Raw genomic sequence first — 17208 nt, 5'->3', positions numbered from 1 at the left:
TTTCCATGAATGTTTTTATTGTACACTTTCCTTTGCTCTGTATTTCTTTTTTTTCAGGGGCTGCCCATAGTAATTCATATTAGAAACTCAATACATGAACATGAAATTCGTATAACATGCGATTATGATATATATATTTTTAGCACTCCTAGAGAAAATATTGACCGATTGTTGAAGAAAAATCACACAAAAATAGGACAAGCGGCGATTTTTCCAACTCGGACTACGCGTTCGAGAGAAAAATTGCTCATGTGTATTAACCCATTGAAAAAAATGTGCTAGTTCTCAATAAGAGAAAACAAGTAGTCTTGTAGATATGATCCCTTGGTTTTTTAAGCTTTGGTTTCTGTTCCAGGGAACACTCACATTTTGCTCTACTGGTTAACACGATCCCAAACTCTTTTCATTAAAAACATTGAAACTAATGAGTTCTTCTTACGTGCAAATTCTGTCCATCTTACAATCGGACAGAACTTGCATGTGAAAGGTGCCGGTGTAAATACAGCCTAAGGGGTCTAATAAATAACATTTATGGGCTTCTTCAGACTAGCGCATGTCCTGCTGAGGATTAGGCATAAAACATATGAAGGGACTCATATGCAAATTTTCATATACAGTATAGATACCATGGGGACAAACAGAGAGATGTTTGGCAGAGTACTTCCAAATCCACAGGGAACGGCCTATAATTTCATTAGTAAAGAATGATTACCCGGAGAGGATTGCATTCCGAGGGTCCCCTTGTAAGCCATGTGCCACAAGGGGGTTTCTTTACTGGCATAGTAGAACCCCTGGTTCATTTTTTGCTGATACAGGGTGGTACTATTGACTCTGGGGACCACCTCTCCAACACTATACTGATAGAGCATCTGGAATATCTGGACGTACTGACGTATGGCCAATACTGGAAGCATGTGGAAGAGAAATAACAAGAGCTTGATTTTCACTGCATGTACCCACCCAAGCCAAGAAATATGTTATTTGTTCTGAGGTGCCTCAACATAGGGGTATAATTGGCCTAACAGAGTATATACATCATTAGTGAAATAAATTCCCAGATAGTCAAGCTGCCTTGACACCCACTGGAAGGGAAAGGCTGTTTTTTTTTTTTAAAAGTAACCTCTGTGGGGGATAAGCAGATATTCCATGCTCTGGTTTAATGACCATTAGGTAAAAATTGACCCAAAAGGGTCTACAGGAGGTTGGATAAAGTGGTAAATGAAGATCTTTAAGCTAGCAGGATGTCATTAGTAAACAGACATAATTTGTGGACTATTGCGGCTATTTCTGTTCCCTGGATGTTAGGGTCCTAGTGACTATAAATTGCTAGAAGCTCAAAGGCTTGGATGAAGAGTAAGGATGAAAAGAGGCAGTCCTGTTGTGTGCCCTGAGTGATAGGGAAAGGATCGGAGGATAACCCATTACGTTGAACAAAGGTCTTGGGTGTATTATAAAGAGCTTTAAAGTACTTTTAAGCTCTAAGCATCATGACATTTCCTTAAATACACTATCCTACCAAAAGTATTTGGACACAACTATCACTAGAATGGATGGTGTGTCCTATTAGCATATTACATGTCCTAAACTGTTCTTTATAAGATGCAATCCATTGGAGATGTCAACCATTGTCTGTGACAGGAGCTGTACTTGATTGGATATACGGGTTATGCTGCTGCACACAAGCTGTCCATCATGAAACACAATGCATTGCTCATCTACAATGGTGCAAGAAGCGACGTCCTTGGACAGTTGAGCAATGGAAGAACATTTTATAGAGTGACGAATCATGCTATTGCATCTTCAAATCAGATGGACGTACCCGAGTGTGGAGGAGACTGGGGAGCACCTTTTGGCTGAGTGTGTTGTCCCAACAGTTCTGTTATGGTCTGGGGATGTGTTACGTGGCATGGTCTGAATCCATTGGTTGTAGTGATCCATGAAGATCCATGAAAACTGAGGTGCACCTTGGCATTCTAGACTATAATATGCTGCCAACAATGTGGCAATACCCTGGGAATAGTAAGCAATACGTCCAACAAGACAACGTACCTTGTCACAAATCTAATACTGTTTCATGTTTTTTGAGGATATGGGTGTTCCATGATTGGACTGGTCTGCACAGAGTCATGACCTGAATCTTACAGAACATCTCTGGGGGGATTTGGAAAGTCGGATCAGGAAATGTGAACACCGCCCATCAAAGAGATCAAAGAACAATGTCTAAATGTTGCTCATATCCGGTATGTATTAATCATGTCCTGTTAATAAAAAAGTGAATATAATGGATATCATAGAAGCTGTTGGCAGTATCTGAAATATTGTTAGTCAATGTTAATACAACACGGAATCTGAATTCTACAGCCTGAAAACTTTCATCTTTTAGCAGTATAAGAGTAATCATTTTACAATGGGATTGTACAATTTTGAAGCAGTTAAGGCTTTTTGCAGATATTTGCCTTTATTATACAGGCTTCATTGACTTCAAATGCTCATAGACTGGGCTAGATAATATTATTCCTATAGTACATTTGCATTGATATACTATCGCTCTGTTAGGTAATACGTTGACTGGTTTATTACACAAGCAGATTGTTTAACACGTTGTTACATTAACACGGCAGAAAGATTACCGATGACCTTTTTTAGATATTATGCAGGTGGACATAGGAAACAATGAGTGGAGCAGGTGCTGTATCAATTAAGTGAGCAGGATGGACTATGAGCCATTCACAGAGTAATCAGATTACAATTCAGAGGAGAAATCACTACTTCCTTACAAGGTCCATTTACTCTCCTGCTGTAATTGAGATGGCAGGCATTGCTTTTCCCTGCGTTTATATCACAGAGCAGCATGTGCAGTAGTGGCGGCTTACAAAAAACATAGAAAAATGGATGAAAAATAAAATGCTTTACTATCTGTCTTATTTAGTGAAAAAAATTCTAGGTGTTACAATCCAATTAAGGGACCTTTCGCATGGGACGGAATAATTCACAACAGTGTTGCGGAATATTCAGCCCCAAAATCTGTACTGCTAACATGGATTTTGATGCGCAATTGAAAATAGCAGAATTACACCAGCAATTCCACATCAAAATCGGCAGTTCGTAGTGTGGATTTTGGTGCGGAATACAGGGATGGCATAATCCGCAACACTGTGGCGGAATATTCTGTCCTGTGTGAAAGGTCCCGAAGGCCGAATGCCCACGGACGGATAATCGCTGTGGGATTCGCGGTCAGACACCTGCCGCAAATCCAGCAGCAATAGCCGTCCATAGACATGCTATGTTAACAGAATCTCCCCTGCCCACTAGTGGAAATCAAATGCAATTTTCATCTCGCAGGGAAGGATCGCAGCATGCCCTATTCATCGTGGAAAATCGCGCGGGTGGCTTCAATTGCAGCCAATGGAAGCCATCCGTCCCATGATACTTCCCGCTGTGAGCACAGCGGAAGTATCACGGGAAATCGCGTCACCGCTCAGTGCCGGCACGTCATGCGCTGCACTGCGCATGCGAGTGGGCTCGCCGGCAGAGACTCTCTCCGCGGATCCAGAGAGGTGAGTATGGGGTCTTTGGGGGGGCGCCTGGTCTGAGAGATTTCGCAGGCGGTATCAGACCCGGTTGTGGGCATGGGGCCTAAAGGATCTGCGCTAACGTCTTGGTGCCAGATACCACAGGACTCCTTACAGGTCTTGTGGAGTCCATGCCTTGATGGATCACAGCTCCTTGTCCTGCACAATTGGGACCTACACAATATTAGGCAGGTGCTTTTAATGCTATGACTGATCATCGAATACACTTATTCTTGCAAAAAGGAATAAGAGGAGATGCCAATATCAAACAATCTCTGCTTTCATTTTCCAGACTGCCGTAGAAAATTGAATTTAAACCTAATTGGTTTCTTTATCATAAATCTCCAGTGTTCCGTTACCCATGCAGGGTGAAGTAGTCATAAGTGCAATTTAAAGGGAATCTATCATGACAGACCCCTTAAGTTAGTGCATGCCTAAAGAGGCACTAAATAAAACATACCAGCAGATAAATGGGTCCTATTTGACTGGTGAGCAGGTGCTGAGTCTTCATTTTTAAGCTGGAATCATACATGCAATTTTTGATGCAGTTGTTTTTAGCCAAATCCAGAGGAGCCTCCAAAAAGAATGAAAAGTATACTTGTGGTCTATTCTGTAAGCACTCCTGTGTTGGGCTCAAAAAACTGTCACACATCCATGTCCCCACATAGCGTAAATGTTGTGGATTTTCTGAAATAGGATTGATTGTGGAAAATCTGCAGCATTTTACAGTATAGTCAATGAGATTTTTTAAAAATCTCATCAACATGTTGTAGGAAAACACCCCTAGTGTAAATCGCCCCTTAGGGTTTTTACCCACTAGTGTTTTTTTTTTTCACTGCAAATTCGCAGCGTTTTTTTTTTTCCAATTGTCAATGGGAGTTTATAATGTTAAATTTGCATTGCACAAAAAACGCAAAAACGCCAACTCGCGAAAAAAAAGCAAGTGTGTGGGAGTCCTTAGTGTGGGTTTTACATAGAATGTTAGGCTGAATGAAGACAATGTCCATTTAGTTCAGCGTGTTTCAACTGTCCACCTTTCCTTGTTGGTCCAGAGAAAGGTAAAAAAACAAACAACTAGACAATGTAGCTCATTCGGAGAAAAAAAATCATTCCCAACTCCGTAATGGCAGCCTGAGTAATCCCTGGATCAACATTTGAGATAAACAAACTATCTGGTCACCTAATGTCTGTATCCTGTAATATCATAGCGCTCTAGAAGGACATCTAGTCTCCTCTTAATCTCCGCTATGGATTTTGCTATCACCACCTCTTCAGGCAGAGAGTTCCACAGTCTCGCTGCTCTTGCAGTAAAGAACTCTTTTCTGTGTTGGTGATGAAACCTGCTTTCTTCTAGACGAGCGGATGCCCTCGTTACCAACGCAGTCCTAGGTATAAACAAGTCATGGGAGAGATCCTTGTATTGTTCCCTCATGTATTTACACAGTTATTTGATCTCCCCTTAGTCGTCTTTTTTCCAGCATAAATAATCCCAATTTTGATAGCCTCTCTGGGTATTCCAGTCCCTTCATTCCGTTTATCAATTTAGTTGCTCGTCTTTGAACCCCCTCAAGCACTGCAACATCTTTCCTGAGCTCTGGTGTCCAGAACAGTACACAGTATTCCATGCGGAGCCTGACTAGTGCCTAATATAGTGAAAGAATAATGTTCTCGTCCTTCGTCCCTATACCTCTTTTAATGCACTCCAAGACTTTATTAGCTTTTGTAGCAGCTGACTGGCATTGATTGCTCCAGTTAAGTCTACAGTCCACTAGTGCCCCCAGGGCTTTTTCCATCTCACTTTTCCCTAGCAGTACCCCATTAAGTGTATATTGGTGATATCCGTTTCTCCTGCCCATGTGCATAACCTTACATTTATCAATATTGAACTTCATTTGCCATTTTTCTACCCAAGCCCCCAGTTTATCTAGGTCCTTCTGTAGTCGCATATTGTCCTCCATTGTATTCATTGTCATGTATAATTTTGTATCATCTGCAAATATTGATATTTTACTGTGCAGTCCCTCTATAAAGTCATTTATAAATATATTGAACAGAATGAGCCCTGAGCACTGAGCCCTGTGGTACTCTGCTAGCAATGGTGGCCCAATCAGAGTATTACCACCCTCTGCTTTCTATCTCTGAGCCAGTTCTTTACCCAGATACAACCGTTTTCACCCAGTCCGAACTGTCTCATCTTATATATCAACCTATTATGCGGCACAGTGTCAAATGCTTTAGAGATGTCCAGTTATATGAGACAAATAGACTGTCCCAGGTCCAGCCTAGAACTTACTATATCATAGAAGCTGATCAGATTGGTCTAACATGATCGACCCCTCATGAACCCATGCTGATGAGGAGTTATACCGTTGTTTTCCTTGAGGTATTCTAGGATGGCGTCTCTCAGAAACCCCTCGAATATTTTTTCAACTATTGAAGTGAGACTTACTGGCCTGTAGTTACCAGGCTCTCTTTTGGACGCCTTTTTGTATATTGGAACCACATTGGTCTTTAGGCATCTTTCACATGGACAACAGCAATATCGCCACAAGAAAATTGAGTGATCTTGCAGCTGTGTTCTGTGCAATATTGCTGCATTTTCTCACAGCAATATCATGATTTTGCATTGCCACATAGTCGCACGACAATATAGCACTCTTTTGCCAGGATTTTTTTGGGGGGCTTGAAATTTAAGCTGCAGCCCAAAAATAAACCCCAACTACCTTTAAAAAAAAAAAAATCCTTCACCTATCAGGCACTGTCCGGCGCACCTCTTCTCTGCAAATCTGGCACATTTGCTTGTAGTTTTCAGCCAATGCTTCCTGGACAGAGGTTCAAAAACCCCGCCTTCAAGAAGTGCTAGCTCTGATTGGTTCTCGAGCGCCGCGGCTCAGCCAATCACTGCAGCACTTGATAAATCAATCACAGCCATCGCATTGAATGGCTACGACTGGTTCATTGAGCGCTACAGTGGTTGGCTGAGCTGCAGCGCTCAAGAACCAATCAGAGCAGCGCTTCCTGGAGGCGAGAATTTTAAACCTCCAAACCAGGAAGCGCTGGCTGAAAACTACAGACAAGCGTGCCAGAGCTTCAGAGAAGAAGTGTGCCGGAGCAGACAGTGCCTGATAGGTGATGTATTGTTTTTTTTTGTTTGTTTGTTTGTTTTTTAAGGCAGCTAGGGTTTATTTTAGGGACTAACAGTAGAACTTCCTACTATAAAGGTTGCATTACACCGCATGAAAATCGCATTTTCATGCAATGCAACAGAAATGAAGGCTCCATGAGGAGCATGGGCTACAAAACATCGCAAATCTCAGCAGTATAGAGCATGCTGCAATTTTGTATTCTCTCAATGTAGCAGCCTACAAAACATCGCTAATATGAAAGAATCCATTGGAAAGCAAGAGCCTCACATACATACGATTTGTAGCACTGTCGCATCACGAGAAAATCACATGATTTTTTTGCCTGTGTGAAACCGGCCTTAAATTTGCAGCATGTCAATTTATGCTGTGGATTTTCATGGCACTTTTCACTTCTACGAATGAGGGGATAAAATCCACAGCAAATCCATACCAAAATCTTCATGTGACACATACAGATCTTTAAGTGTATCTGTGCTATTGAAATTATGTTGCATGCAGATGTACCCTGAAAAAGCACGTCCACCCGAAATCTGGCATATGATACAAACATGGATCTGTTAAAGGGGTTTGCCTGCAAAAAATATTGTTTATAATTACATTCAGCCCATAATTCAAAAAAATGCTTATCCCCCGGATATTCCAGGACTGATGTTTAAATAGCGCTACCTGCTATGTCTATTCTGTGGCCAAGTCAGTAACTGTACCACCTGCCCAGTCTTGTTTCACGCTCTGCCTTACTGACTATGTGGAGGGATCTCTGATCAGGGGAGCAGCTGCTTCTGAAGTTGCTGCTTCTTCTCCGATATCAGAAGAGATATTGAGCAAGTGATAAGAGGAGGCTCCTTAATAGAAATAGCAGGTTGCATTGTTCTAGCATTAGTCCTGGACTACATTTTTTGTTTTAAATACGTCTAAATGCAAAAAATGTCAAGAATTTAAAGATTTAAGCTGAAATAATACACAGCATTTTGCGCAGTCTTAGGCCGCCTGCACACGAGCGTTCCGGATTCCGCTAGCGGATTTTCACGCGCGTATGGTACCTAAATGTGCTTGCGGATAGGTGCGGATGCGTGAAAAATCACGCGCGGATATACGCGGATGTGTTGCGGAAAAAAACGCGCAGAAAACCAGCAGACACCCCTTATTGTAAACCCAACCCCTAGAGAACTGCCCATTCCTTGGAAAACAGCTTAAAAACCAACACCCAGACTCCGTTTTGTCCCTCTTGCTTGTGCGAGCACCGTTAAATTATTCTGGCAACATGCTTTCACCCGGTGAGCAGATGTCTTTGTGGGCATGGTTGATCCATGTAACTTTTTTCAGGCGCTTCTCCAGCATGACTTTATTTCAGTCGCTGCAAAAAAATTCACAAGAGGAATTCATTACTACAGATTTTGCGTTCTTACATCCTGCATTGGGAAGAAATACTACCTATCTCCCTCTACAAATTTGCCTGTGAAGCTCTGCTGTGTGTTGGGACGCCTCCTACCATGCCTACTTCCTGTAGTCATAGCAACCAGTGACTCCATCCGCAGCTGCACTGCGGATGACTGCGTGAAAAAACGCACCCATTCACTTATATTGGAGGCTTCACGCGCAGAATCCGACCCAAATTAGAACAGGTCGCAGATTTTTTCACGCGCGTGAAAAAACGCGATACAAATCCGTCCGTCTGGGGACAACTGCGGATCCTCATAGGAGTACATTGGCTGCGGTCTGGGGCAGATAATGTGCCTAAAATAACGCGCTGGAAATTCCGTTCGTGTGCAGGCACCCTTACTGGAATTTTTTGTTGGCAACTTTAACAGTATTTCTTTTACAGGAGTTGTCCAAGAGAAAAAGCCTTTGTAAAAACGGGTCCCCAGTGTGAAAAAAATAATAGTTTATACTCACTTCTCCTGGCTCCCCAGAAGTCTCTCACCGGTGGCTCCATGCTGAGGTATTGCTTACAAGCTGCTGCAGCCTGTGGCGTTTTGTAAACTGGTTCTGCAGCCTGTATAGATTACGTCAGTGAAGAGACCTGGAGTTGCCGGTGGGGATTTGTGGTAAGCCAGGAAAGGAGAGTACAAACTCTTCATTGTTTTTTCACATGGGGTAGTTGTTTTTACAAAGAAGTTTTATCTTGGATAACCTCTTTATCCCTCATGTAGTTCCAGCTTTAAAGTGTAGCACTGCAATTATTAAAGGGGTTGTCTCGAGGAAGCAGTGAATTTTTTTTGCCCAGTCCCCCTAATTAAGCATACATTACTAAGCCCCCCTGTAAATGACTTTTCTAGCTGGTTTGTACGTACAGTTCCAGCATTTCAGCAACTTATAAAAATTTTCCCAAGATGGCCACCGGCTTTTTTCCCGACGCTTGCTGTAGCCCGACGTGCGCGCTCCCGAGACGCTACCAGCTGTGTCTCCCTGACAACCAGACGCCCCGCAGCCGCCAACCGGACCCCTGGATTGAACGCGGCCGACCACGGCACACAGTCACCCACCGCCAGGCAGCAGGTAACCGGCGCTAGACCCCTGACAACAGACGAAGGCCCCCCCGGCCCAGCGGCAGCCCCCCCCCTGGCCCAGCGGCAGCCCCCCCCCTGGCCCAGCGGCAGCTCCCCCCGGCCCAGCGGCAGCCCCCCGGCCCATCACTTACCTGGGCGGCAGGACTGCGGGACGGCAGGACGGCGGGACAGCTAGGCGGCTTCTCGGGACAGCTGGGCGGCTTCTCGGGGCGGCTGGGCGGCTTCTCGGGACAGCTGGGCGGCTCAAGTTTCTGCACCTTCCTCTAAGAGAGGATGGTACAGAATGGCCGCTCCAGCGCGCTCCCGAGAAGTGACAGCTCGTCTGCGTATGCGCAGAAGAGCTGTAGCGGCTAGCAGGCTGAAGAGGCTCGTGCTGAGAGCAGAAGACCGGACTGCGCAAGCGCGTCTAAAAAAGCAAGCCGCCAGCGAATTTAGACGGAACCATGGAGACGAGGACGCTAGCAACGGAGCAGGTAAGTGAATAACTTCTGTATGGCTCATAATTAATGCACGATGTATATTACAAAGTGCATTAATATGGCCATACAGAAGTGTATAACCCCACTTGATTTCGCGAGACAACCCCTTTAAGGCTGGGGTCAAATAGACCCCATGGTAACAAACTAGGGTTAAGTAAAAAGTACAGCGACCAGATGTAATTTATAGTCTATAGCACATTATTTTTAAAGTCTACATACATTGCTTTTTTTCTTGGGCGTGGAGGTTTATGGTGTCCTTTTTCAAAATACAGCATGTTCTGGGCATTACATTTTTCACATACGGTAACTAGAGAACTTGAAAAACACCATAAAAACATGTTTAAAATGTTACAAAAAAACTTGTAAAACACTATGAAAGCACTTAAAATTCATGGCAGTTTTAAAAGCTGAAACAAATGTATGTGTGATAAGTTGGGAGCTTGGGCAGAAAAGTGGCAAATGAGGTTTAACACTAACAACTTTAAGGTTACGCACATGGGCAGGGAAATACATGTCACCATTGCACACTAAAAGGAAGAGGACTTGGGGGTTTTAGTTAACTATAAACTTAACTGGAGCAACCAGTGTCAGGCAGCTGCTGCCAATGCAATTAGGATTATGGGGTGCATCACAAGAGGTCTAGGGGCACATCGTGAGAACACTGTTCTTCCTCTTTACAAGTCACTGGTCAGACCACACATGGAATATTGTGTACAGTTTGGGGCACTGATACTCAAGAAGGACATATCAGGGCTTAAGGGGGTTCAAAGGCAGGTGAAGTAATACATGAAATCGTCAGACTACAATACCCAGAGAGGTTATCAAGATTGGGGTTATTTAGTTTAGAAAAAGACGACTGAGGGGCGACCTAATAACTATGTATAAATATATCAGGGGACAACACAGAGATCTCTCCCATGATCTGTATATACCCAGGACTGTGACTGTAACAAGGGGGCGCCCTCTACGTCTAGAGGAAAGAAGGTTTCTAGACTGACACAGAAGGGGATTCTTTACTGTAAGAGCAGTGAGACTATGGAACTCTCTGCCTGAGGACATGTTGATGGTGAACTTAATAAGAGTTTAAGAGAGGCCTGGACGCCTTTCTTGAGCATTGCAATATTACATGTTATAGTCACTGATTACATCAGAAGGGTTGGTGATCTGGGGATTATTCTGATCGGAGTCGAGAAGGATTTTTTTCCTCTTACATTAGGAAAATTGGCTTCTACTTCATTAGGGTTGTTTGCCTTCCTCTGCATCAACATTGCGGGGCAATAGGCTGAACTAAATGGACATATATCGTTTTTCATCATAACATACTATGTTACTATTTGTGTAGGTGTGGGTGTATCTAGGTTTGTGTGGGTGTGTCTAGTTGTGTGTGTGTGTCTAGGTGTGTGTATGTGTTTAGGTGTATGTGGGTGCGTCTAGTTGTGTGTGGGTGTGTCTAGTTGTGTGTGGGTGTGTCTAGTTGTGTGTGGGTGTATCTAGTGGTGTGTGTGTGTCTAGGTGTATGTGGGTGTGTCTAGGTGTATGTGGGTGCGTCTAGGTATGTGTGGGTGTGTCTAGTTGTGTGTGGGTGCGTCTAGGTGTGTTTGTGGGTGTGTCTAGGTCAGTGTGGGTGTGTCTAGGTGTGTGTGAAGGAAGCCTTACACATGCCACAAGATATCTGAATATATGAATCTAGGCCTAAAAAAAGTGTCAAATGTACGATTATTGGTTTGGCACATTATTAGGACATTTTTTCCACTCCATTTGCATCCCTTTGTTGCACTGCCACATTAATGAGGCCCATTACACTTTGGAACAAGAATTTTGTACATTTTGTGTAAATTATTAATGCCCAGTTTTAATATAATGAATGTTAAAAACATGTAGACAGATCCAATATCCAGGGGTAAATGGTTGAATCTGATTCATACAATCTAGGACTTTTCAATAACTTCTGAGATACGCTGCATCGCCAGAAGAGCCATCTGTTCCTATACAAGTAAGATACAGTCTTAATAACACTAATGAAGACACTTTCTTTACATTGAGGAAACTCTTGTTCCATTTTAAGTTCATCTAAATAATAAATGTAAAGTACAAATGTTATTAATAATGGATCGGTGAGGAAAAATATTTCAGTTCATACATTATTACTGGTGGATATTGTACTGCCATGTGAAAATAATCTCTTCAATGCATCCTTTAAAGACCATAAAAATGATGGAACAGCTTTCATTGTCTTTTCTATTCACTTCCCTCATTTTCAGAGATGCCGCTAAACATATACAGTATATATACTTTGGGGTTTGTCTGCAGCAAATGCCAGAAAATGGATCTTGAATGCGAATCAATATTTGACAATTGCTGTTGGGCCTAGTGTTGCCATGGTTACTGGATGACACATGGCAACAGTGGCCTAACAGGTCGCACCCTCGGCTTAGTTACAGAGTCTCTGGAGAGATGACCTTTAGCTTTTTTTCTTTCATTTTTTTCTATTTTTTTCCCCGTGTCACTAAGCTCTAAATTGTCTTTGTGAACACAATTATAGATTGGCTAAAAAGTCCAATTGTAGAAGACACCTGTCATGACCGGGCTGCTAATTAAATCCACAACCGTGTGTGCAATTACAATTTAGTGCTTATCGACAGGAAGACAAAGCGCGTGGGGTATATTAGCCAGGCGGACAAACTGAGTCTAATGTGGGACAATGACCCAGCGCTACAGTAGGTACCACTAAGGTAGTCCAGATGTACTGAGGGATGCTAACTAAATCACCTGAACACAGAAATGCTGATGTAATGATCCTAGCTGGGACATTCATGGCCGGGAGAGGCTGGGGATAACACTGGAGCAGGCTCTACTAGCCAAGCTTAAGGGTGCTTTCACACAGGGCGGAATTATTCTGTATTCCGTACCCAAATCCACAAATTCTGCAACAAAACCTACAAGTCTCATTGCGGATTTTAATGCAGAATTGCAGGCTGATTTAAACCATTTCAATTCCATATCAAAATCCACATGGGGACCAGTTGACTTTGGCGTGGAATCTGGATATGGAATGCAGAATAATTCCACCCGTGTGAAAGCACCCTTCAACGGGATGGAATTTGTCTGCGCGGCCATTTCTGCGCCATAATGTTATCCCTGTGGGGTTTGAATTCCATACCCGTGCGTCTTTACTTCAAAACCGCAAGAATAAAATCCACAGCAGAAAAGCTTTCTGCTGAAGAGTTAGGGACATCTTGTGGATGTAATTCAGCAATTGAAGCCTGTGGAATAAAACGCAGGAAATTATGCAAGATCTTCTGTAAAATGCATAGCGCAGTTAAAAGCACAACAAAATCCACACTACTTGACAAAATCTGCATTTGCGCTCCATCCTGCGGACAGGTTTGTCCTGTTAGAAAGGTCCCTTAGGTTCCCCAGCATTTACAGTACAAGCAATATGGAAGAAATTTTGGAAATCTCCTTCACAAGGTGCAGAAAATTTCCATAATGAATCTGCAGCGTTTTTCAAAAAAACACTGAGGATTCTAAATCTAAATGGCTGATTGGATTCTGCATGCAAGAAACAGCAGTGGAATCCAACCCTACCTGCGGCAGAGGACACTGCTATGAAGCACTTTCTGCTGGCCGGGGATTTAAAAATCCCTTCCTCCAGTAAGTGCTGGTCTGATTGGCTGAGCACTCAGCGAATCACAGGCAGCGCTCAGCCATTCATTGAATTCAATGAATGGCTGAGCGCTGCCTGTGATTGGCTGAGCACTGTGACCAATCACAGGCAGCGCTCAGCTGTCATTCAATGAATGGCTGAGCTCTGCTTGTGATTGGCTCAGCGCTCAGCCATGCATTGAAATTTCAAGCCCTTCCCCGAAAAATCACTGCAGGTTTGCCTGCATACTATTGCTTTCAATGGGGCCAGCTGCAGCAGCATGCCCATTGAAAGCAATGGGCACAGAGCTTCGGTCATGTGCATTTTTAACATGCATGGAGTGTTTTTTTGTTTTGCGCACATAGGTGCACAAAAAACAACACTTGTCTGACTGAGCCATAAATAATAAAATTGGCTTCTACCTCATTGGGTTATTTTGCCTTCCTCTTGATTAACATTGGAGAGGGGATTATATGCTGAACTAGATTGACATATGTCTTTTTTCAGCCTAACATACTATGTTACTATATTTATTGCTGGGAGGATTCCATTGTAGAATGTCGCCAGCAATTTCATGACGTGTGAAAGCAGCCTAACAGATTGTCCTGATTGCTAACAGATTTAAAATGCACCCATAACTTGGGGATCACAAGTAGTGAATGTAGGCTATTGTGAATGGTGTACAAACATGATGACCTATTCTAAGTTGGAAATAATAGGCCTGCATAGAACAAGATCCCAAGCAAATAGAATAACCATTCATCATGCTTTACACTGCTGTACATCTCATCTGACATTTCATTTCCCTCTGTAAATACTTTGGAGAAAAAAACTATGTAATAGATTTGCTTTCTCCTCATTGCACTCTACAATTTCTGCTACATTATTTATTAAAGGGCCAACACTTTCAGGATTAATCTTTCTTACTATTAGTATAGTTGAAGAGCAGTTTAGGGTTAGTTTTACTCTTTTTGGCAATGTCTCTGTCTCCACCTTTGCTGCTTTTATCTGCTTTTCACATAATTTAATTTTTTTCCTCATAGTTTTTCAGTGCTTCTTCTTGTTTTAGGAGTTTAAATGATTTCTTTTAGTTTTTATTGCCCCCTTTACCCTCTTTATTTTCCATTTATTGTATGTACTCTTATTTTTGAGAATGTTGTCTTAGTCAATAAGGTTAAGGGCATCTCTGAGCTGATTAAACTTTGACTTCCTAAAGTTTAGTAATTTTGTAGCTACCTGATACAATTCCCTAATGAAAGGCAAGCAGTAATTTCTTATTTTATGGTCACTATTTCTCAGGTGCCTCCCAACCTGCACCCCTGTTATTCTGTCAGGTCTGTTGGTTGAAAATAAGTCCACTTGCAGAGGATAAAAATCACAGTGGAAGAGAGTCATATTGCAGATTTTCAAATCTGTAGCATGCTTTATTTCCTGCGGAAATGGCGCAAATTTTCACAATGGAATTCATTCATTGCAATGCAGCAAGTGAGTTCAATGGTCAAACCAACACCAGACTCCATGCTTCGATTTTGGTGTGGACTTTGGCGTAGCTATTCTATGTGATGTGTGAACATACCCTAAAGCTGGGTTCACACCAACGTTCTTTTATCCCTCATTAATGGATCCATATTTTTCTTTTTAAAACAAAAAAGGCTGTCTAACTGCTGCAACCAGGCCAGAAATGAGAACAGATAGCTTCTGTTTGCATCAGTTAAGGCCTATTTACATGTAACAATTATCACTCAAAATGAGTTCAAACAACCGAATTTGAGCGATAATCATTACATGTAAACACGGGCATTGTTCACCTTTCGTTTGAACGATGATTTTAAGGTAAAGTTAAAATCCCTCATGCAGCTATTGGAGATAAAGCAGTTTGCATTTATCTCCAGTAGATTGCTTGCTGTGTTCTCTGCGGGGAGCCAGCACATAACATTGTATTCGCAAGCAGACCCAATGAAAACAATTCAGCTGCTCGCACAGCTGGGCTGTGACTAATCACATGCTGGGCTCTGCAAACAGCTCCTGGAGGCCCATTTATATGCAAATGAAGATGATAAGGTGTTAATGGAAATTACTGACCATTAACATTTTATGCTAAAAAATTGCTAAATCTTTCAATTGTTCAGTGGTTTGAAAGCTTATCTTTGCATGTAAATGAGCCTTTAGACCTCTGTTCTGATCAGTTTTAAATAGATCCCTCTTTTACTTTGTTTGAAATGCAACTCTATTTTACAGTTGCACATGCAAAGTTAAATCGCCCCCATAAACAAAAATACAAATGGAATAATTTCTGTTTGTGTGCGTCCACCTTAGAATACTATGCAAAAAAATAAATAAATAAAAAGGTCCATTCTATCTAGTTTACTGGGGGTTTTATAATAGAAAAAAATTCCTGCAGGTCAGTGTTTTTTTTCCATTAAAAAAAATCAGAAACCAGACACAATGGAAGCAAATTAAAATGAAATATGACCCAGAGGTTGTGTGATCATCATCAGTCATTGTGATAGAAGTGTCTGTGTTCGGGTCCATGTAATAGCATCACACAGACTGAGAAATTGACTAGAAACGGAACAAATAACAAGTAAATCTGAGCTGTTCAGAATTGAGATCACATGACCATCTGACGTGAAAGAGGCCTGGAGTTTAAGATGGAAAGAAATAACTAAGGTAACACTAGCCGACTTATATATACTGGGAGAATAGCTACATAATTAATCGGGAGAAAAATCAACAAATTTTTACAAATAACGGCTGCTTGGGTTCCTGGTCGCAGTTAAGGCCCATTTAGACTTCTGAGCGATAATCATTGTGTCATTCACAGCGCAAGATGAGCGATTACCCTGCGCTGCCAGCGGAAGATGCAGAAGACAAGTGGGGTGTCGCCGCTTGTCTTCTGAATCCAGCTGTTCCCCTATCCGAGCGCCAGGCTATTATACAGCCGAGCGCTCGGAGCGGAGGATGTAGAAGACAAGCGGTGTGTCCCCACTTGCCCTCTGCATCCAGCTGTTTTCTGCATGGAGAGCCCGGCTGTTATACAGACGAGCGCTCTGTGCCAAGTATGGAGAACAGAGCTGGACCGCTCTGTTCTTCAAACCCAGCCTGTGATCAGGGAGCGGGATACAGCTGAAACAATAGTATCAGCTGTATCCCGCTGTGAATCCCTGATAAGGCTCATTGTCGTCTTTCAGCATGTCAGTGCAGTTCCACACAACGATTATCGCTCAAAAGACGGCCTTTGAGTGAATTTTGAGCGATAATCGTTGTGTCTAAATGGGCCTTTACATATTACCTCTATGCATTGGTTGGGCACCCAATGGCACTACTCATTTTAGCACCCACAGATAATTGATCTGACTAGCACTATCATAGAGCAAGCCAGCCAGATACATCCAACATCCAGCTTGCAGCATTCCAATATGAATTTACTGCCACTGGTGGAGACTTATTAGGGTGTGGGGTCAGGTGGATACAGGGGTAGCTTTCAGTGGAAGTACGGCAACCTAGGAATAGTGTCATGCTCGATGCCAGTGATTATTAAAATGGAAAATAATAAAATAGAAAAAAGGAGAAATTAAAAAATGATCTTGCAAATTATAAAGTACAATAATTACTGAGGGCTGAACAGCAGATTTCCCATAAGTGTGTAGGAGTTCTCACTCTGTACATTGCATGCTATTTAGTGGCTAGGGTGCTTTAATACAGGAGTCATGTGCTATTTATTATAATTATGTAACTAAGTCACTATTAATCAATTAAAAAATGACCCTGAGCTAGTTTGTAGATAACACCATCCTCCTTAGTAACACTCTTTTTCTAGATCAGCTACATTGTTGTTCTGTAAGCTGATTATGTAGA

At 42.4% G+C, this 17208-nt stretch overlaps 1 long non-coding RNA gene across 1 annotated transcript in view; it reads left to right on the top strand.

Annotated features, from left to right (window-relative positions):
* The window catches only part of LOC136577530 (uncharacterized), a 31765-nt gene that overhangs the window by 3343 nt on the left and 11214 nt on the right, over positions 1–17208 (top strand). The window contains exon 2 of the long non-coding RNA XR_010786503.1: positions 2087–2240. This is a non-coding gene — a long non-coding RNA (uncharacterized lncRNA). The remainder of the gene's footprint in view (positions 1–2086; positions 2241–17208) is intronic.

Source organism: Eleutherodactylus coqui, chromosome 8 (genome assembly GCF_035609145.1).
Source record: "Eleutherodactylus coqui strain aEleCoq1 chromosome 8, aEleCoq1.hap1, whole genome shotgun sequence".
Lineage (NCBI taxonomy): Eukaryota > Metazoa > Chordata > Amphibia > Anura > Eleutherodactylidae > Eleutherodactylus > Eleutherodactylus coqui.
The sequence above is the reverse complement of the archived record's forward strand: the minus strand, read 5'-3'. Positions and strand labels throughout refer to the sequence as shown.